The sequence below is a fragment of the Sinohyriopsis cumingii genome, chromosome 14 (assembly GCF_028554795.1).
Source record: "Sinohyriopsis cumingii isolate HCF-2022 chromosome 14, ASM2855479v2, whole genome shotgun sequence".
Classification (NCBI taxonomy): domain Eukaryota; kingdom Metazoa; phylum Mollusca; class Bivalvia; order Unionida; family Unionidae; genus Sinohyriopsis; species Sinohyriopsis cumingii.
The window spans coordinates 115,984,385-116,008,791 of NC_142974.1; the positions used below are offsets into that span (position 1 = coordinate 115,984,385).

General features: G+C 36.4%; 1 long non-coding RNA gene across 1 annotated transcript; it reads right to left on the minus strand.

The window, feature by feature from the left end:
- Nucleotides 1–6,589: 6,589 nt before the first annotated feature.
- On the minus strand, nucleotides 6,590–9,473 carry LOC149784653 (uncharacterized). Its single transcript, XR_016414178.1, has 2 exons — nucleotides 9,360–9,473; nucleotides 6,590–7,448 (listed from the first exon to the last, which is right to left on the minus strand). It is a non-coding gene; the product is annotated as an uncharacterized LOC149784653 (long non-coding RNA).
- Between the last annotated feature and the right edge of the window lie 14,934 nt (nucleotides 9,474–24,407).

Genomic DNA, 24,407 nt, shown 5'->3' on the forward strand with positions numbered 1-24,407 from the left:
AAGACATTACTTATTCTGATGTTTTGATTTATTAAGCGAGTTTCTAGCCACATGAACTAATGCATTGAATGTCATAACAAATGTGAAAATAAGAAGGAAATATAGAAGCTTGTTTAGTGTTATCGGTAATCCTGATTTTGAGCATGAGCAGTACTGCATACAGTCTTCTCCATACTATTATCACTCAATATGTACAATCTTCTGTTACATTACAGAAGAATTGTCAGAAAGGACGTAACTGTGTATATATTTTTGGAAATAAGAAATTCGCCTTTCTTTGCTCAGTGAAAATAGAAGAGAAGATATACACTTTTTATATCTAATTTTCACACACTGGTCAATGGCATCTCCGCTTTGTCCTCGTGGGCTCGAGTCTCGGACTTGGCCGACCAGGGTATGTGAGACAGGGTACAAGTAACCACATGTCAGTCGGTGGTTCATTCCTTGGATTTCACTAGTTCATCCTCCACCAAATATACTAGCCCCCATGTATGGCTTATCACCGGATGAAGAATGGAGCAAAACCCATAATAACAGCAACAAAAACTGTTCGTATCTATTATCACTGTGTTATGGTATTTGCTTTGATAACGGCCTATATTCGCTTGATAAGAAAAGAGAAATGAGAAATTAATGCTTTTACTCAGATGGGTATGTGCTTCTGTGACGTCATTTATCAAATGTTAAGGAGATATATTCAACACAGTATAGATAATTGAACTCGTTCTATCTAGTTTGACGTACATGCTACGTTTTACAGTTAGACGTGCCTTTATTATGGTAGGACCGCAGGCAGTATAAAAAATACACTTACTGAAGTCCGTTCGCTAATTTTCGGTCTATATCTTTAAATATTTCCTCGATAGGTGTTAGCCAACGCCCCCATTCTCATGATTATTTTGGGGCATTTAATATTTGGACTTGAAATCCAAATGTTGCGGATTTGATACTTACATGAGCCAATCCAGGTCTGCATCCCCTGTTTGTCCTTTAGAAATGCATTTAGCTCATTTTTATTTGGCAAGGAATGGCGACTGATGTGTTTGAAGTGCCGTTAAACTTACACACGGAATAAATAAAGACATGCAAAAGGTATATGAATTCAAACATTATTTATAAAGGTAACTTCATGGTACGTCTACCGTTTTATGAGGTTGTATTAACTTATCATTCAAAAAGGTGAATTGCACTCGAGAGTTTCAGTCGAAGTTTTCGGATCTACAAGGTTGATTTTGGAATATTGAATTTTACGTTATATTCTTGTTATTTTGTACCAGTAGAAATAAATGTATGGTTAGCAATGATATTGTGATATATTGGTTGTGTCTCCATGGCAGTAATTGCTACTCTGCCAGTCTTAAAATGTGGGAAGCTATGTAGTCGACTTCTACCTAACGTCTAGCGTGGGAAATCGGTAGACGCCACCAAGTCGTAAACATTGCATTGAATTATCTGTACATAGGCAATATACTGCTCATGTAATGTATCTGGTTTATCAGTCTATTTAATATTTGGACTTGGCAATGTTATTATTCGATATAGATTTTAAAAAGTCGATTTCAAAATGATAGCATGACGTGCACGTGACTGAATTTCCTGTAAATATCTCATGAGTACGTAAGACTGCATACACTTTTGATAAGGTTGCAAGACAGATGTAAACTAGAATCCTTACGGTTACATAAACTTGCATACAGACAGACTGGTGTAAGTATCACAAACAGACAGACTGGTGTAAATATCATAAACAGACAGACTGGTGTAAGTATCATAAACAGACAGACTGGTGTAAGTATCACATACAGACAGACTGGTGTAAGTATCCTAAACAGTCAGACTGGTGTAAGTATCACGTACAGACAGACTGGTGTAAGTATCATAAACAGACAGACTGGTGTAAGTATCACATACAGACAGAATGGTGTAAGTATCATAAACAGACAGATTGGTGTAAGTATCACATACAGACAGACTGGTGTAAGAATCATAAACAGACAAATAAAAAGACACAGTGAGTGGAAATTTTTTATTATCTACCATAAAGGGACTTTTGGGAAAAGACTTGCTAGAAATATGTAACTAATGTTTAAAATAAATTGTGCGTGCTCCCCACCTTCTATGTATGTATGTATATATGTATGTATGTATGTATGCAAACATGAATGCATGCATGTATGGTGCATATACACACACACGCACGTTCGAAAATATGTATGTATGTATGTATGTATGTATGTATGTATGTATGTGTATTCGATAATAATTCCGAGACCAACGAAGGTCATTCGTTGATCAACATGTAATCAACATCATATTTTTTAAAAAAAGATGCATAAAACCCAAAACATTAAATGAATAAAAAAAAAACAACTTTCAGGAAGAGAATGATCGATTCGCGTACTTGCATATGGTCATGTGATGTTTGTTAAATGCAGCCTTACACTTTGTGGCGAATGTCGAATGTCACGTTAACCCCTTATCCGACTATCTTCTTTCTGCAAGTGATACCGTGGCTATTGTTTTCGTTTGTTGTTTTTGAAATTGTTGTTTATAAAATTATAGTAATAACATTGAATTATCTATAGGTATTAGGGTACCTGAACGGTGGGAAAAACATATGATCTGTGTAACTCATCACAAATGAAGGTTACTCCAATCTGCAAGATGCTTAGGACGGTCTACCCTTTTGGTCGATCACTTTGCGCTGAGCTGTACCGGTTTAATTCCATTAATCTGATGTGTACAACATGTCATCAGATGCAACATAGTAAGTCAATACTGATAATTTTGTGAGAGTCATTCCCATATGATTGAAGAAATACTTTCTTCTCCAATATTGTTGGAGGATTTGTGTAAAAGTCAGAATGCATATACAAACTCGGGGAATGAAAAGATAGACGTATATACACGCAGAAATTTAGAGACAAACAGATACACATATACGTGTACATTTAGACACATACACATGGAAATGTACAGACAGATAAGCACCTACAAATAGTGAATGTACAGACTGATGGGCACGTACTCACACACACACACACAAATGTACAGGCAGTTAGGTTCACACATTCTGAAATGCACAGACAGATAGGGATATACAGACAGAAATTGCGAAGTTAATCCCATGCACGTAGATATGCACAGGCAGATAAGCTCATACACTCAATTTACAGACCGATAGGCAATTATACACAATTCACAGACATATAAGCACATATACACAATGTTTAAATAGATAAGCAAATATACACAATTCACAGACAGATAAGCAAATATACACAATGCACAGACAAAGCACTTATACACAATGATGTTCAGACAGATAAGCATTTATACACAATGCACAGACAGATAAGCAATTATACACAATGCACAGACAAATAAGCAAATATACATAATGCACATAAAGATAAGCACATACACACAATGTTCAGAGAGATAAGCAAATATACACAATGCACAGACAGATAAGCAAATATACACAATGCACAGACAGATAAGCAAATATACACAATGCACAGACAGATAACGAAATATACACAATGCACAGACAGATAACGAAATATACACAATGCACTGACAGATAACCAAATATACACCATGCACATCTATATATAAGCACTTATACTCAATGTACCGACTGTGCAGATATATAAGTACATACACACAATGTACAGACAGATAAACAAATCCACATACAATTTATAGACAAGCAAACAAATCAGCATGAAATGTACAGACGAATAAGCATATCCGCGTACAATTTACAGACATGTAAACAAATCAACATAAAATGTAAAGACAAATAAGCATATCCGCATAGAAATGTACAGACAGATAGACACACATAAAAACACATATTGTACAGAAATACAATCAGAATTAGTTTGCCTTTTGTATATTGTACATCCCAATCTCAATGATAACTAATGACAACATTACATTTCCACTATAGTGTTTCAAAACTTATGGTTTGTCAGATACCAAATGTTTAGGTTTCTAAATAGACATTTATGTTATTTTAAACCATAGTTATGCACATTATTCTCTAATATGCAAAGATTTTGTTTTTTTTGCGAAGATGTTTTTATGTCCGTAATTATAATTTTGAGAAATTGCTCCTAATTTTCTTTGGTTTCATTATCTAATATTTTCTTTCAGTCCACGAGGTAATATGGTAAACTTATCTTAACGAAATGGCGACGATGTATATGTTGGTTTCTTCGCGTTATGTATGTACGTGCGGTTTATGAAAAACTTCCAATCACTCGTATTTGAGACGAGTGAGTTGCAACTTCTACTCGTTCGTATCCTCATATTACTCGTCACAGTATTTATCACCACCACACTACTTCTTCTCTTGCTAAAATAAACCACATATATCCGATGTAAGCTTGACAGCTCATTGGGTCAAAGTCATGAAGCTTTTAACTAATATTCGTAGTAAATACAAGGGCCAAAATTTCTTTAATACAATATAGGCAAAGCAATAATTTTGACTTTTATCTCGAGTGGAGTAATCAGTGGTACCATTGTTTCGAATGAGTCTCTGTAAACTTTTGATGAGAAGGAAGATCTGTCTCGACTCATTCTCACAGACTTAAAACTGAATGAATATATTCTCATATATATATATATATATATATATATATATATATATATATATATATATATATATATATATATATATATATATATGTGTGTGTGTGTATGTGTGTGTGTGTTTATACATAAGATTGTCATGCCACGACTACTGTAGTAAGTGTTGCAACTTGTTACGTTCAATGAATGTGTTCTGGATTACCAGCATGGTTGCATGAATTATTTCCACATAGGATTGCACTGAATTTTGGACTATGAGTTGGGAGTGTTAATGACCACTTTCATCGGATTTCGTTTAACGGTAGATCTGTTGTAGACACTTTGTGAACACTACCATCGGACAAAATGTACGTGACTGGGAAAGTCTTATTCGGCTTTGATGCTAGGATACAACAGGTGGTTCATCATCCAATTATCATTGCTTTACACAGAAAAGATTAGAGACAATGATTCTTACAGAAACTGGACGAACATCAGAGAGTGCATGTAGGCTCAATGTGACGGAAATATATAGTGAATGCTGATCACTTACTTTTTTTATGTAGCCCCAGTGATTTTTATCTGTTCAAATTGGCTTAAGGACTCTTACATGCCGTTCATATGTTCGTGTTTCAATTCTTGAACACAAAGTTTCATTCGTAAATATGATTTGGCTGATATTTTTGTTCATTTTCCGTGAAAAGAGAAAACATTAATCGTGTATAAATTATCTCATGACATTGATGATAAGCTCGGAATTAAAAACACCATTGTCACGGCTTCATCCTCCTCCATTCACAAAGTGATGGACGAAACGTTAGACCATCAAAGTTGCAAAGGCAATGTATCTTATTCCTCTTTCTAACATGCTGATTGTTCGACCTCATGGTTCATGCAAAACCAGCTTTGTTAGACCTTTGATCGAACAAACATTATATATCGTCTGGTGTTACAAAGAGTTACAATCAATTTACAAATTGGTCCAATAAAGTATAAGACAATCAATTTCATTTGTAGACGTCGTCACGATGGGATCGTTTCGAACTTTATTCAACAAGTTTTGCCAACTGATATGTTTAAGAGAAGACGAAGAAGAAATTAAACTTTAATTTACACAAAATTGACATCATCGTAATGATAGCATTATTTAAATTACAAAATTTGTTTCAGAAAACTAAGAATATCCCACCATCAGTCTCAATACACATGATGTGGTAATGGTAGAAAGTTCAAAAGATAAATCCCAGTTGCAAGTGCGCGTCAAATAGTAAGAACAAATTAGGCGAATTATGTATAAGATCATGCCGTTCAAACTCTACATGCGCATTTACTCATTTATTTTAAACATACCTCTCCCGATTATTTTAGATTTCTTACCAGTTTCGTTCACAAATAGTCCCCAAAAGGTGATCGTTTCATTTACAGGTCACCTTTTGGCTTTGGCCTGATAAAGATCATTTCAAAACATTCCCTCACTTCAGTTCTTTCTATCAGTAACCAACATGACATCCTATCAATATCATCCTCCTGCCATATTGGTTCGTGCACTGTATGCCATCAGTGGCAGAAAAGTGTACATAAACGTGCATCGTTGTTACAAGCCAGTCTCAAAGACGTTTTTACGATGGTTTACGTTGACGGCACGTCAGTTACTACAGATCCTCATTCAGATACCACATAGTCTTATTTTCTTCTTTATAAAGCAAAGTAGTATTGTCACAGCTGGCGTATCCAGGAACCTATGCTCAAATCAAACAACAAATGAGTTTTAAAACCTGATGGAAGTGGATCTTTATTCCAGATGCTGGAGCAAAAAAGCAAAATTATCTGAAAAGAAGACTAAAAGAAGAATGGTGGTGAGTAGAAAGTTAACACTCTAAGTGCAAAAAGAAAAGCCCTAAGAAAGGATATCTCCTTCCATATATATATATATATATATATATATATATATATATATATATATATATATATATATATATATATACGGCTGCTAGAACGCGCACGGTTTTCAGAAAACTACGCATCTCTGTTGCCGTTTTTCCTGCCACTTCATGTTCTTCTTCACCGTTCATGATGACGCATGTTTAATCTTATTTAGGCCAAGTGCAACTTAGATTTTTTGGAAAAGTGGACACCCGACTTTAAAGAAGCTTGTACTTCTCCGGCCACGACGAAGTCTTCTTCTACGTCACTAGCGACGGCTCACACAGGTACGAGAGATATTTCGTAAGAGAAAATATAAGACTGAACAGGAGTTTAGCACAGCTGACTGGATTTAGTCATGCAAGAAGTGAGAAGATTTAGTCCGAAGAAAACACAGCATCGTCGGATGGTATCCACGGTGAATTTGATATCACATACCGGCAATCAATGCGACGAAAGAAAGGAAGAATGTAAGATATTATTAACTGCAGTGTTTATGCTCCTGAAACAAAGATGTAACCAAGACATTTATACCTTTTTCATCGTTCCAAGAAACAAACTTTCACGAAAAACGAGTCTCCCTCATCGTTTAGATAAACATTGGGATGTTTTGTCAGCACTGACCAAGTCCAATGCTCACGTTGGAAACAAATCATTGAGATAGCGCCACGTTAAATGTGTGAACGTTGTTTCGAAAGGAACGATATTTTTTCTAAGATGCAGAAACAAAGATTAGGAAACACACAGACGTTCTTCGCCAAATGGTGAAAAAGAAAATACTCCTCAGTCAAAGAAACTAAAATGCTTGTTCAGCGGGGAGGAATTTTTACCATGCTGGTAGGGTCCTTGTTAAAAGTAGCTGCTTCTCTGTCAGCATTCATTGGTGGACCACTAGTTGGACGGCCGACGAGACAAGATGAAAACAGAAAGGACACCTTTTTCTGAAACGAGATCACAACTGTATGATTATATTTTATGGAGGGGCGAAAACACATTTTAGTTCCATACAACTGATGGATGGAACTGCATTGGTGGTAAGTACCTCTTAATCCTAATCTCACCGAGATGTCAATTACAGCAAGAATTACGATCGTTCGTGGAACGAGCGAATTTATCAGAAACATAAAATCACAATGGAAGAATGGAAGACAGGAATGAAAAACGGAGAAGGTCACCGCCCATCAGCCGATGAATAATCCTACTCATAAGTCTTTTCGAAAATACCATACATGTACTAATATCATTTTTGAATAGTGCGTGGTTTATTAAGGAGCACCAAAATCAACCTAAAATGACAATCCCGTCATGGATACACTCTTAGATAACATTTACTACAATCCTTCTCATGATGGTGGTTATGGAAGAACTCAAAAAAGGTAATGTCTGCTAAAGCCTAACTCAGAAGCACTTGTTTTGTATAATGTGCGACTATTGTTACAGAAGCAAACAACGTCTGTTGAATAACCCCATTTTCCATAAATCAAGCCAAAGTATCTGGCATCGATCTTCAAAGGCAATCAGATTTAGCTGATATTGTCTTGTGTCGTTGATGTGTTTTTCAAAATAAGCTAGGGTAGTTCATTTGACTTGTACAACAAGTGTCGAGTTCTTGCACGATTTAAACTGGTATTGAAACAAAGTGGTCGTTTCACTCTCTACAATGGCAAAGAGAGTTGCTGAAACAACGTTGTAAGGATAGATACCTGGAAAGTTCAGTATCTTCTGACTCATATTTCGTACACAGCTTCTTGGAATGATTTTATGTATGCTAATAATGAACATTTCCATCGAAACCTTACGACGTTCAAGACTGTATCATGAACATTGATGCAAGTCAACCACTAAGAACCTAATGAGTAGTTGTTACCTTCACAACGTTCACCGTATGGAATATTTTCATTCTTGAGGATTATCTTATCTTGAAGATAACGGTATTGAGTTTATGAGAAGCAAATGCTATATATATTCATCTCAACAATGTGAGATTACAAACATCAGATTCCACTTTGTGTGAACAATATACAAATAGTGCGTATATATAAACACTCCCTAACATATATCAACAATCGAAAGAATGGATTATGTTAGCTTTCCTCGATTTACATTCAGTTGGTTACCTGTGTGATGGTTGTATTCAGGGTGCGGGTTGTTTAATAAAGTGGCCCATTTGCCTTTCTGGACAGAGAAAATGAAAAAGACAACAATGACAGTCAATCAATCCTTTCAAGTAGGGAAGATAAGCACCGCCATGGAAGAGAGAGAGAGAGAGAGAGAGAGAGAGAGAGAGAGAGAGAGAGAGAGAATGGAAGCGTCAGGGGCCTAATCCCATAAACTCCACATCAAGAGGTAAATGACCTCTTTAAAATGAGCCAATAATCTTATGAGAGCCGATCAATGAAGAAATGTAGACGATTAAGAGGAGGTGGTCAGATGACGATTAGGAGGAGGTGGTGAGAGCAAAAGAGGGTGATGGAAACGAGGTGGGTAAGAGATGATTGAAAACTGGATGAAGACACATGTACAGTTTATAAAGATGAGGCATACAAGCTGGATCCTTGACGAGGAGACGGAATATAGGGGAATGAGAGCAGTCTGACTACTTTTAAGCTCGTGGACTCCACTAACACATCTTGCATGAGAAATGATTGGAACTAAGGCATCGATGTGCAGCCTGAGGTGTCCGACCCGGAAGATGCGACCACATGTGAAGGAGAGAAGAAGAAGAAACACAATGGCCTTTTTCAAAGCAGCTCAGATTCAAGAGAAGAGAGACGCTAGTCGTGTACCAAAGATTTATGTTTGTGCATGTTTTGTAGATGATTAAGTTGACAACTAAACTTTAAATTTCTTACCCCTTCTGTTGTGTTTGTGAGCGTGAGCGTATTGTAGTTTATCTTTAAAAATTCATGTCCTTTTCTGGTAGCATCGGATGCATGCATGTCAGTTTCACACCATCCTTCTATTGAACCCACTTCTGTCGTGTGGAAGAGTATATTCGTGTGTATGCAAATATAAAGTTTATGTATAAACACTTCTATCGTATTCTTAATGGTGTATGAGTGGTGGTGAGTGGTCAATTAGGAGCAGAACGATTCGGAGTGGATAATCTGGAGTGGATACTTTGAAGCAGACATGAGCCTATGTGACCTTTGGACGTGTCATGCATATAATGAGTTGCATTTGATGAAAGTTCATCGTCTTTATTTCTATGTTCTTTACGGGCAGTTGCCGTAGTCGCCCAGACATGCGAATTAAAGCCAATTATGGATATCATTTTGCCTTACAGTCATGTTCTGGCTAAACGTTGCTACAAGGATAATGCTGAACCTAGACTAAACTTAGATGAAATAGATCAAGTGGAGTTTGCTATTCATGTTCTATTTGTTCATTATCTTAAGAGGTTTTGTCAAAATAGAATTTTATTTTAGTCGTAGTCAACATACAGACAGAGAGTATGAATACTAGGCAAGTGAAAATAGTCCTTCCAAAAATAGCCATATCAGGCCACATCATATTAAGTATAAAGAGTCATTTAAGTAGGCACACATTACGGCGGATTTTTAACATAATTGCTGCATATTTGCAGAGTGCAGATCAACGTCAAAAATATATTTCGATTCAACGTTAGCAATTTGAAAGAGCTGATACAATCATCCATTGGGATTGGTACGATGCATTTTATAGGAAATGAAGTCAAGGTAAGGACACTGTATGTGTCATTGACATTGATGTCAAACACGAAACAAATGTAGATGCAAAAGGAAAGTAACAAAGCTTAGTTTGCACCAGTATTTGAACCTTTACTTTCTCTGCATAAGTTGATTGGATGTCTAATATCGAACGTGTAAACACGAACTTCGTGGCAAATTATGCGGAGATAAGAATCAAGTTGAGATGTTGAATAAAATGTTTCAAAGTCATAACATGTATTGATTTCCTTATAATGCGGTATAGAGTTTCTTTCCAGTAAAAAAAAAAACAAAAAAAAAAAACAGTAGAGAGAATCGTTGTTTAATTGGCTTCATGTTTGGCTCAAGAAGAGTTTTAAATACATGTTGACCAAACGTAATGTCTCCATGGATCTTCAATCCGTCGTGTCTAATCTTTGAGCAACGTAAAGACTTAAACAGTGTTTAGAGTTTATTATTAAATTGTAAATAGATTGAGACTGAAGAAAAACAAATTTGAAAGTTTAACGAGCAAAGGAGGAGAAAAAGAACATTCAAAATCTTGATGATCAACATATTTGACAAACATCTTCATAGTCAAACGTACACACATACATAGACAAGCAAACGTACACACATACATAAACAAGCAAATGTATACACAAACATAAACAAGCAAATGTATACACATACTTAAACAAGTAAACGCACATGCATACATAACAAACAAACATATACACATACATAAACAAGCAAACGTACACACAAACATAAATAAGCAAACGTACACACATACATAAACAAGCAAACGTACACATTTACATAAGCAATCAAACGTATACACATACATAAACAAGCAAACGTACATACAGACGAGAAGCATCTTCATATCCTCACATATTCATTCGGAAAGCTGCGCGACAATTAGGCATTTCCATGAACACTTTGTCGACATTTACATCAAGGGAACTACCGAATATTCCAGGTTTAGAAGTTATGTTATATCACAATTGACAATATATATCTTAGTAGAAATCCAGAGTTCTTTTATTTTTGGAAGATTGCATGTTACGGACGTGCAGAATGCTAATATCAATAAGGTAAGGTTTTCAAACGTTTCCAACAGAGTAGATTCCTGCCTTACACTTTTTGTTTCGAATTTGTATCATATATGTAACGAATTTCACATTAGAACCGTTCCGGTGGCCTATTGGCAGAGCGTGCGCTTCGGATACGGGAGGCAGTGGGTTCGATCTTGGGCCGAGTGATAATAAACAACTTATAAAATTGGTGCTTAATGCTGCCTCGCTTGGTGCTCAGTATTAAGTGGTTAGTATTATGACTGGTTGGCCTGGTGTCAGGATACTGTGACTGGGTGGGACATCATACTACATGTCTGCAGACATCGTTGCGATATGACCTAATAATTGTTAAAACTACGTGAAACATCTAAGTCACACACACACACACACACACACACACACACACACACATACACGCACATACATTCATGCACACATACATACATACATACATACATACATACATACATACATACATGCATACATACATACATACATACATACAAGCTGAGTTGCTGAATCAACGTTTTAAAAACTTGTACCAAAAGCTGCTCAACTCTTAAAATCTACTCTTCTCAAAGCAGATTATTATCCATTACTTTTCTTTGCTAATCTTGGTGGATGCACCGATTTCGCTCCTTTGAAGACACATACAACAACAATTCAATTTTCGTTACCCTGTCGAAATGAACGAATAACTAGCAGATCGTACCGTTTGTTTACACATATGTGGATGAGTACAATGTGACGGAAATTCCGCCATTGTTTTTAAAGCGGATACTGTCATTGTTGCATACGAGGAAGGTGGAAAGATGAATCACGTTTACAGTTAATTTGTACATTTTGATTATCTTCCTGCCAGTAAATCGTATTCTGACAGTAAAAATGAAAAATAAAAAGAGAACGTGGATGAAACAATTATTTTCTCTAAAATAAATATCATGGTGGAAGCATCATTTTCGGAAGCGATCCTGCAGTGAATTATAAAGAAAAGTATATATATCTTGTGTAGCAATAATAACGAGAACATGGTTTAGGAGATATGCTAATATCAGCTTCTGATAAGGTAGCGTTCATCTTAAAACCGATGGTTATCTTAGAACTGCATGCTTTAAAAGATGCAGCTTTGACGCAAAGAAATGTATTTCGTCAATGTGCTCTCGTTGACAAACACAGTTCTAAATAAGCCTTCGCGTAAGCAATAAAGATGTGTTGTTTCAAACTTGAAAAGAAACGCCTACATATTCAATTAACACTTCAGGCCAATTAGTTACTTCTTCCTCTATTCTACAGCAAGAACGTGGCGGAAAGAGATGTCAACACCCGTTCAGAGCTCACAAACGCGCTCCGAATTAAAAAGGTGTTTCATTGAGATTCTTGTAGAAGTTCTAAGTCTTAATTCGATTTGTTTTCCATGCCACGAGCAAATTATGACGATGATTGTGAAAGAATTAAAATGAGTAGAATTTCATACTGTGTTGTCTTTGAATACGTCAGCGCATCTAATTTGAAATCAAGGGACAAAGAGAATATTACATCTGTCTGAATAACAGTCACTCTTATCGAAAAAGTCAAATTTATCAAAGTAGACAACACCAAACCTGTCATTAATACAAAAATAGCTTTCGTGAACAATTATATGCATTCGAGGTTCAGAGATTTGGACTTGTAATTGAATAACAAACTAGTTAGCAGCAGCACATATACTTGACATAGCCTAGCGTACATGAAATCTCTCTTGACGTATAGACAAAACACCAAGAACACACACCTGGATGCCTCCACGGTACGTAAATCTGGAGCATTAGAAAAGCTGAGTTAGCTGAAAATGACGATACCCAAAATATTTGGATGTAATGATTGCCGAAAGAAAATAAAATAAGGATCCATTTTGGAAATGATTGTTAGTTTCCATTTGGATATCTGGTTGCAAGACAAGTATCTACTGAATGGAGTCAATGTAAGCATGAAACTGAAACCAAACAGTGTCGCATTAAGTTTCATGGCAAAAGCTAACGAATGCAAAACCATCATCGAAGAAGCCAGACTTTACATGCGATGTGTGGAAGTCTTACACGAAGTGAAAAGCAGCATCAGTCAAGCCTTGATCAGAACGACAACTAAGTATCGTCCATCAAGAAGTGGAAACGAAATCCATCACCGTTGCCTCCAAGCAGCGATCACGATCGGGCATCCTTTCTCCATGGATAGCTAACAAAAGGTTTGCTCGTTGGCGTCTTTATCAATGTGACCCTCAAAAGAGCCTGTCATCAGTCCTTTCAAATTCATATATGTTGACGTGTCCAAGATATATGTCATTCAAGAAGCACAGACGTTACGTTCCAGATCTTTGATATTAGTTTTGCCGTGCAAATTTACTTCAGATCTTACTTGACACTGCTTTGTAACCAAAGGACAGTTAAGAACGAACAGCAGCAAACTGAATTTCGTTCGAATACTTTCCGTGAGGATACACCTTATGGGGATTTTATTTCACTCCAGACCACAGCAACGACGATGGGCATTTCCAACCGCTAAAATCAGGTCAACCGTATGTTGTATTTTCAATATGCAGAGAAATCATTTTGCATGTATAGTTTGACAATACATTAGAAATCAACAGTTTGATAGAAGAGATCCGAAACTCTATGGATCACGAAAAACATGGAGATTAGGATACATTTTGTCCGGAACAGTCATAACAATCATAACAGATATAGTCCACAACTAAAGAGTTATAGACACCCATACTGTCGTGATGCCAATGCTGGCAGAACAAGAACATTTTAGACTCCTCTTTTGCCGGTGCCTTGGCAAAGAAAATAAAACAAAATGACCAGAGTACATTGTTATAGTTGTTAATTCGAATAATGCCTAGTGAGAAATAAACACGACCAGTGTTAGCTGATGAGTCATGAAGAAATACTGAAAGAGTATCTGAGTGCCATGGATTCTCAATTCAGAAGAAAGGGTTTTAAGAAAATGGTATAACTTATAATTTCATCTGAAGAAAAAGAAAAGAAAAATAAATAAATGATACCTAGAAAGTTCAATATCTTCTGACTCACATTTCGTACACAGCTTCTTTGAATGCTGTTATGTGCTAATGATGAACATCCATGGAAACCGAAAGACGTTCGAGACTCTATCATAAACATTGATGCAAGTCAGTGATCAAGAACCTAATGGATAGTTGTTATTTTCTCAACGTTCAGAGTATGGAATATGTCCGTTCGAGTGGAATATCTCATCTTGAAGATAATACTATTGACTTTATTATAACCAAAGGATATAGATACTCATCTCAACAATGTGAGATTACAAACATCAGATTCCACCTTGCTTGAACAATAAACATTCCCTAGCCTTTGTGTTTAACTATGCCAACAATCGGACTAATTAATTGTTTTAGCTTTGCGCGAGTGCAGGATGTTTAATAATATGTCCGATTCGCCTTTCTAGACAAAAAGAATGAAGAAAGACAAGAAAGACAGCCAATCAATAATGTCAAGTAGAGGAAGCGAAGCGCCGCCATGGAACTGAGAGAGAGAGAGAGAGAGAGAGAGAGAGAGAGAGAGAGAGAGAGCACCGTGTGGTTCGAATGGAAGCGTCTGGGAGCCTCTTCCCATAAACACCACTTGAAAAGTTAGATGACCTCTTTAAAAAGAGCCAATACTCTTATGAAAGCCAATCAATGAAGAAATGGAGACTATTAAAAGGAGGTGTACAGATGAGAAGAGGGCGATGAAACTGAGGTGGGTGTGGGATGAATGAAAACTAGATATAGACAAATGTACAGTTTATAAAGATGAGGCATACAAGCTGGATCCTTGACGAAGAGAATGGATACAGGGGAATGAGAGCAATTTGACTACTTTTAGGCCCGTGGACTCCACCAACACATCTTGTAGACGAAATGAATGGAACTGAGAGAGCGATGTGCAGCCTGAGGTGTACAACCGGAAGGTGCGATGACCGGTGAAGCGAAAGAGTTTAAGAAACCCGATGCCCTTCTTCAAGGTAACTCAGATTCTAGAGAAGAGAGATGCTAATCACGTACCAAAGATGTATGTTTGTGCATGTTTTATGCATGTATAAGTTGACAACTAAACCTTAAATCCCTTAATCTTCTGTTGTGTTTGTGAGTGTGTGAGCGTATAGTAGTTTTTCTGTAAAAACTGCATGTCCTTTTATGATAGTATTGGATGACTGCATTCCAATTTCGCACTATCCATCTATTGAACCCACTCCTGTCTTGTGGAGTTGAATATTCGTGTGTATGTAAATATAAGGTTTATGTATAAAGACCTCTATCGTATTCGTAAGGGTGTATGGGTGGTTGTGAGTGGTCATTTATTAGCAGAACGATTCGTAGTGGACAATTTGGAGTGGACACTATGAAGCGGACACGAGCTTATGTGACGTTTGGACGTGTAATGAATATGAGTTGCATTTGATGAAATTTCATCGTCTTTATTTCTATGTTCTTTACGGGTCAATCGCCGTAGTCGCCCTGCCATACTAATTAAAGCCAATTATAGATAACATCCTGCCTTACAGTCATGTTCTGGCTAAACGTTGCAACCAGCATAATGTTGAACCTGGAATGAACTTAGATGAAATAAATCAAAGTGGTGTTTGCTATTCATGTTCTATTTGTTCATTATGTAAAGAGGTTTGGTCAAAATAGAATTTTATTTTAGTCGTAGTCAACATACAGACAGAGAGTATGAATGCTAGGCAAGTGAACATAGTCCTTCCAAAAATTGCCATTTCATGCCACATCATATTACGTATAAAGAGTCATTTAAGTAGTCTCAAAGTCGTGCTTTTTAACATAATTGTTGCATATTTAGCAATAGTAATGTAGGCAGAGTGCTGATCAACGTCAAAAATATGTTTCGATTAAACGTTAGCTATTTCAAAGAGCTGATACAATCATCCGTTGGGATTGGTAAGATGCAGTTTATAGGAAATGAAGTCAAGGCAATGACATATTATGTGGCATTGACATTGATGTCAAATCCGTAACAAATTTCGATGCAAAAGGAAAGTACGAAAGCTTAGTTTGGACCAGAATTTGAACTTTTACTTTCTTTGCATATGTTAACTGGATGTCTGATATCGAATGTGTAATCACGAACTTCGTGGCAAATTATGCTTAGCTAATAATCCAGTTGAGATGTTGAATAAAATGTTTCAAAATCATAACATGTTTTGATTTCCTTATAGAGCGGTATATATTTTCGTTCCAGTAAAAATTGCAACAAAAAAAAAAAAAAAAAAAACAAGAATAGGGACAAATGTTGTTTTATTAGCTTCATGTCTGGCTTAAGACGAGTTTTAAGTATAATTAACCAAATGTAATGTCTCCGTAGAGCTCCAATCCGTTGTGTCTAATCTTTGAGCAACGTAAAGACTAAAACAGGGTAAAAGCTGTAAAAACAAGAATAGGAAGTACTGTTTTTTTATTAGCTTAATTTTTGGCTTAACGAGTTTTAAATATATATTAACCAAACGTAATGTCTCCATGGATCTTGAATTCATCGTGTCTAATCTTTGTGCAACGTAATGACTTAAAAAGATTTTAGAGTTAATTATGATATTTCACATACACTGAGACGGAACAAAAACAAATTTGAAAGTTTAACGAGCAAAGGAGGAGAAAAAGGACTTTCATAATCTTAATAATCAACATATTTGACTAACATCTTCAAAGACAAACGTACACATGTACATAAACAATCAAACGTATACACATAAATAAACAAACGTTTCCAGCAGAGTAGATTCATACCTTAATTTTTTTCTTTTCTTATTTGTGTCATATTTGTAACGAATTTAACATTAGAACCATTCCGCTGGCCTAGTGGTTAGAGCGTCCGCCTCGGATACGGGAGGCCGTGGGTTCGTTCCCTGGCAGAGTCATACCAAACTTATAAAAATGGTACTAACGACTGTCTCGCTAGGCGTTCAGCATTAAGAGGTCAGTCTTAGGGCTGGTCGGCATGGTGTCGGAATACTGTGGCTGTGTCGGACATCATGCTACATATCTGTGGCATGATGCCCCATTGCTAGACATCACAATAAGCTGCCTCAATGCAGACATCGTTGCGATATGACTGAAAATTATTAAAACTTTGTCAAAAAGCCAAATCACAACACACTAGTTCTACTTACATCAAAAACGTGTTCAGGTGAAACAGGTCGACAAGACTTTAGATGAATTTAGTAATATGTTACTGTTACGAAAACGTGTGTTTGTGTGTTTTCAACAATGGAAATGGCTATGCCTTGACTAGTTTCTACCCTACATGTCCTCCTCCTCCTAGTTTATGTCCTCCTCCATAAGCACCTTCTAATTCACCTTTGTCTTTCTAGCATGATAGAATGATAGATAGCAAATATATTAAGATTGTGGTTGTGAGTAGGAAATGATCCTTATTCACACACACACACACACACACACACACATATATATATATATATATATATATATATATATATATATATATATATATATATATATATATATAAGTATATCTGTGTGTGTGTGTGTCACGTTCAAGGTATATATAGTTCAAAGTCTTTATTTCTATGACCTGTACGTGTCCAGTGTCGTTGCCTGGCTGCTTAATTCATGTTATTTATAGACAAACGCTGCCTTACCGTCGTGTTCATACAAACCGTGTCACTAGGATAATCTTTAACCTGGAATGAACATAGATGGTGCTAAGTCAAGTGGAGTTTGCTACTAATGATCTATTTGAAGAGGTTTCGTCAAACAAGCTTGTATTTTAACCGCAGTCACCATTCACAACTGAAATGTTAGGGAAGTGTAGACAGTATTATCGTGTTTTTAACCATAATTATTTCAGTCAACATCGTAATACGTATCCCGAGTTCTTTAAGGAGATTTCCAAATAAGATTGAGATGTCGGGTACCAATGTTTAAACGGAATGGAATACTGTTAGATGCATCTGATTCTTTCTTTTTTTTAAAGGAGGAAGAGTATCAATAATAGTTTTATTGTTTTTCATTTTCAGACGAATTTAGAAATTTATTAATTCAACGTAAGGTTTCACGTGCCTTCCGTCCGTAGAATCTAAACGTTGAGCAATATGCAGTTTTAAATGATCTGATAGGAATATACAGAGACCGATTTTGAAGGAAACATATTGCAAACTTTTATGAGTAAATGATGAAAACATGAACATTGAACAACTGATGAAGAGACGGCTGAACAAACACACTCTAACACTCATACGAATATACATAGATATAGGTAGGATCCTAATTTCCACTCACATTGTATTACGAATGCTTAGTGGTAACTATACATTTCCATGATCGCTTGCTGGCCATTTACGGGATAGGAGTCACCAAATATTCCAACTTTTTAAGACTTATTAGTTCCTAACTGATCATTTGCATATATGTAGGAACCGAGAATGTGATTTTATTTGGTATACGTTGAAGTGTCCAAGATAGACGTCACTCAAGAAATACAGACATTACGTTCTTGATCTTTGATATTAACTTTGCAAAAAAAGTTACTTCAGACCTGACTTGTCACTGTTTGTAACCAAGGGTCAGTAAAGTACCAACATCAGCGAGAACTTTCCATGAGGATACGCATTATGGGGATTTGATTTGATTTCACTCAGACCATAGCAACGACGAAGGGCATTTCCATCATCTAAAATTATGTCACCTTTATGTTGTATTGTCAATGTGCAGAGAAAATCATTTTGCATGTATAGAGTTTGACATTAATCTGGAAATCAACAGTTTGAAAGGAGGGAGAAGGGATCGTAAGCTCTTAGAAATAAGATGGATAACGAAGAACAGATGGAGATTAGTGTTCACCACAACCGTCACAACAAACACAACAGTCACAGACCACAAGTTAAGACTTAGAGACACCTATACAGTCGAAACCGAAAGACGTTCAAGTCTGTATCATGAACATTGATGCAAGCCAACGAAAAAGAACCTTATGAGTAGTTGTTACTCTCCCAACGTTCACAGTATGGAACATTTTCATTCTTGTGAATTATCTAATCTTGAAGATAACTTTATTGACGTTCATTATAATCAAATGATATATGTACTGATCTCAACAATGTGAGATTACAAACATCACATTCCACTTTGTCTGAACAATGTACGAATAGTGTGTATCACTCCCGAATCTTTGTGTATAACTATGTCAAGAATCGGATTAATGAATTCTTTTAGCTTTGGACGATTTATATTCGGTTGATATCCCGTGTGAGTATTGTATGCAGAGTGCGGGTTGTCTAGTAAAGTGGCCCATTCGCCTTTCTGGAAAATAAAAATGAAGAAAGACATGAATGACAGCTAATAAATCCTGTCAAGTAGGGGAAGCTAAGCGCCGCCATGGAACAGAGAGAGAGAGAGAGAGAGAGAGAGAGAGAGTACACCGAGAGAGAGAGAGAGCACATATAGATCGAATGGAAACGTCAGGGGCCTAATCACATAAGCTCCACCTCAAGAGGTGAATGACTTCTTTAAAATGAGCCAATAATCATATGAGAGCCCATCAATGAAAAAATGTAGACGATTAGGTGGTTGTGCTCAGAGAAGAAAAAGGTGATGGAACTGAGGTGGGTGTGGGATAATTGAAAATTGGATGAAGACACATGTACAGTTTATAAAGATGAGGCATACAAGCTGGATCCTTGACGAGGAGAAGGAATACAGGGGAATGAGAACAATCTGCCTACTTTTAGGCTCGTGGACTCCACTAACACATCTTGCAGGAGAAATGAATGGAACCGAGGCATCGATGTGAGCCTGCGGAGTCAGACCCGGAAGGTGCGACCACGGGTGAAGGAGAGGAGTAGAAGAAACCCAAGGACCTTTTTCAAGGCAGCTCAGATTCTAGAGAAGAGAGATGCTGATCACGTACCAAAGTTTTATGTTTGTGCATGTAAGTTAACAACTAATCTTTGAATCCCTTACTCCTTATGTTGTGATTGTGAGTGTGTGAGCGTATCATAGTTTGTCTTTAAAAACTGCATGTATTTTTGTGATAGTATTGGATGCATGTATGTGAGTTTCACACCATCCTTCTATTAAACCCACTTCTGTCTTGTGAAAGAGTATATTCTTGTGTATGTAAATATAAGGTGCATGTATAAACACTTATATCGTATTTGTAAGGGTGTATGAGTGGTGGTGAGTGGTCAATTAGGAGCAGAACGATTCGTAATGGACAATTTGGAGTGGTCACTTTGAAGCGGACACGAGCTTATGTGATGTTTGGCCGTGTCATCCATATAATGAGTTGCATTTGATGAAAGTTCACCGTCTTTATTTCTATGTTCTGTACGGGTCAATTGTCTAGCCACCCTGCCAAGCTAATGAAAGCCATCTATGGATAACATCCTGCCTTAATATCATGTTCTGGATATAGGTTGCTACCAGCATAATGTTGAACCTGGAATAAGCTTAGATGAAATAGATCAAGTGGAGTTTGCTATTCATGTTCTATTTGTTCATTACCTGAAGAGGTTTATTCAAAATAGAATTTTATTTTAGTAGCAGCCAACACACACACACACACACACACACACACACACACACACAGTATGAAGGCTAGGCAAGTATAAATAGTCCTTCCAAAAATAGCTATTTTATCCCACCTCATATTACCTATAAAGAGTCGTTTAAGTAGTGACACAATGAGGCAGAATTTTAACATAATTGTTGCATATTTAGCAATTGTAATGGAGTACATATCCCCGTCAAAAATATGTTTTGATTCAACGTTAGCTATTTCAAAGGGCTGATACAATCATCCATTGGAATTGGTAAGATGCAGTTTATAGATAAAGAAATCTAGGCAAGTACATTGCATATAGCATTGATATTGATGTCAAACACGAAATAAATTTTGATGCAAAAGGAAAGAAACCTTAGTTTGCACCAGTATTTGAACATTCTCCGCATAAGTTAATTGGATGTCTAATATCGAATGTGTAATCACGAACTTCGTGGCAAATTATGCTTAGCTAACAATCCAGCTGAGATGTTGATTAAAATCGTTCAAGGTCATAATATAGTTTGATTTCCTTTTATGGACGGTATAGATTTTCTTTCCAGTAAAAACTGCAAAAACAAGAATATGGACAATTGTTGTTTTATTAGCTTGAATTTTGGCATAAGACGAGTTTTAAATATATATTAACCATAAGTAATGTATCCACGGATCTTTAATCCGTAGTGTCCAATCTTTGAGCAACGTAAAGACTTAAACAGATTTAAAAGTTCGTTATTATATTTTACATAGACTGAGATTGAAATCAGCAAATGTGAAAGATGAGTGAGAGTCGAAAAATAGATCATTGAAAATCTTGATAAGCAGCATATTTGACAAACATCTTCATAGACAAACGTACACACATACATAAACAAGCAAACGTACACACTTACATAAACAAACAAACCTACACACAAACATAAATAAACAAACGTACACACATACATAGACAAGTAAACGTATACACATACATAAACAAGTAAACGTACACACATACATAAACAATCAAACGTTCACACAAACATAAATAGTCAAACGTACACACATGCATAAACAAACATATACACATACATAAACAAACAAACGTACACACATACATAAACAAGGAAAAGTACACACATACATAAACAAGCAAACTTACACACATACAAAAACAAGCAAATGTACATACATACATCAACAGGCAAATGTACACACATACATAAACAAGCAAGCGTACATACAGACAAGAATTATCTTCATATCCACACATATTCATTCCGAAAGCTCCGTGACAATTATACATTACTTTGATCACTTTGTCGACATTTACGGCATGGGAACTAACGAATATTCCGGGTTTAGAAGATATATTATATTACAATTGACCATATGTATCTTAGTAGAAATCGAGAGTTCTTTCTTTTATTGCATGAAGATTGCTTGTTACGGACGTACAAGATGTCTATATAAATAAGGTAAAGTTTTCAAATGTTTCCATCAGAGCAGATTCCTAACTTAATATATTTCTTTTCTTATTTGTGTCATATTTGTAACGAGTTTAATATTAGAACCGTTCCGGTTCCTTAGTGGTTCAGCGTTCGCCTCGGATACGAGAGGCCGTGGGTTCGATCTCCGGCCGAGTCATACCAAAAACTTATAAAATTAGTGCTTACGTCTACGTCGCTTGGCGTTCACGTTACGAGGTTAGTCTTAGGATTGGTTGGCCTGGTGTCAGTATAATGTGACTCTGTGGGACATCATGCTACACGTCTGTGGCATAATGTCCCAGTGCTAGATATCACTATGAACTGCCACACTGGAGACATCGTAGCGATATGACATAATAATTGTTAAAGTTACGTGAAATATGCAAGTCACACACACACACATACATTCATGCACACATACATACATACATACATACATACATTCAAGCTGAGTTGCTGAATCAACGTTTTTAAAACTTGTACCATAAGCTGCTAAGCCCTTAAAATGTACTCTTCTCAAAGCAGATTATTGTCCATTACATTTCTTTGCCCCAGTTAGTTTTCTAATCTTGGTGGATACACCGATCTCGCTCCTTTGAAAGACACATATAACAACGATTGAGGTTTCGTTACTCTGCCGAAATGAACGAATAAATAGCAGACTGTGCCGTTTGTTTGCACATATGTGGTTGAATACAATTTGATGGAAATGTCGCCATTATCTTCAAAGTGGATACTGTCATTGTTGCATACGAGGAAGGTGGAAACATGAATCACGTTTACAGTGAACTTGTACATTTTCATTATCTTCCTGCCAGTGAATCGTATTTTCAATGTGAAAATGACAAATAAAAAGAGAACTTGGACGAAACTAATATTTGCTCTAAAATAAATATCATGGTGGAGGCTATATTTTCTGAAGCGATTCTGCCGTGAATTATAAAAACGTATGTATATCCTGTGTAGCAACGATAACGAGGACATGGTTTAGGAGATATGTTAATATCAGCTTCTGGTAAGGTAGCGTGCATCTTAAAACCGATGGTTATCTTACAACTGCATGCTTTAAAATGTGCAGCTTTGACGCAAAATAAATGTCATCATAGTGCTTTCGTGGACAAACACAGTTCTAAATAAGCCTTTCGTTTAAGTAATACAAATGTGTTGTTTCAAACTTGAAAATAAACGCCTACATATTTAATTAACACTTCTGAATTACTTCTTCCTCTATTCTACAGCAAGGACGTGGCGGAAAGAGATGTCAACACCCGTCAGAACTCACAAACGGGTACCGAACTATAAAGGTGTTTCACTGAGGTTCTTGTAAAAAGTCGATCTGTTTTCTATGCCACAAACAAATTATGACGATGATTGTGCGAGAATTCCAATGAGTATAATTTCATTCTTTGTTATATCAGCGCGTCTAATTTGAAATCAAAGGACACAAAAAATATTCCATCAGTCTGAATAACAGTTAATATTACCTAAAAGTCAAATTTATCAAAGTAGACAGCACCAAACCTGACACGAATACAAAAATAGCTTCCGTGAACAATTCCATGCATTCGTTGTTCAGAGATTTGGACTTGTAACTGAAAAACAAACAAGTTAGCAGCAGCATATAGACTTGTCATAGCCGAGCGTACATGAAATCTCTCTTGACGTACGCACAAGACACCATGAACACACACATGGATGTCTCCACGATACGAATATCTGGAGCATTAGAAACGTTGCGCTGGCAGAAGATGACGATATCCAAAATATTTGGATGTAATGATTGCCGAATGAAAATCAAATAAGGAGCCATTGTGGAAATAATGGATCGTTTCCACTTGGATATGTCGTTGCAAGACAAGTATATGTTGAATGGAGTTAATGTAGGCATGAAACTGAATCCAAACAGTGCCGCGTTAAGTTTAATGGCAATAGCTAACGAATACAAAACCATCATCGAAGAAGCCAGCATTTGCATGCGGTATGTGTATGTCTTACATAAAGTGAAAAGCAACATCAGTCAAACTAAGTATCGCCTATCAAGAAGTGGAAACGAAATCAATCACCATTGCGTCTAAGCAGCGTTCCAGGATCGTGTGTCCTTCTTCCAAGGAT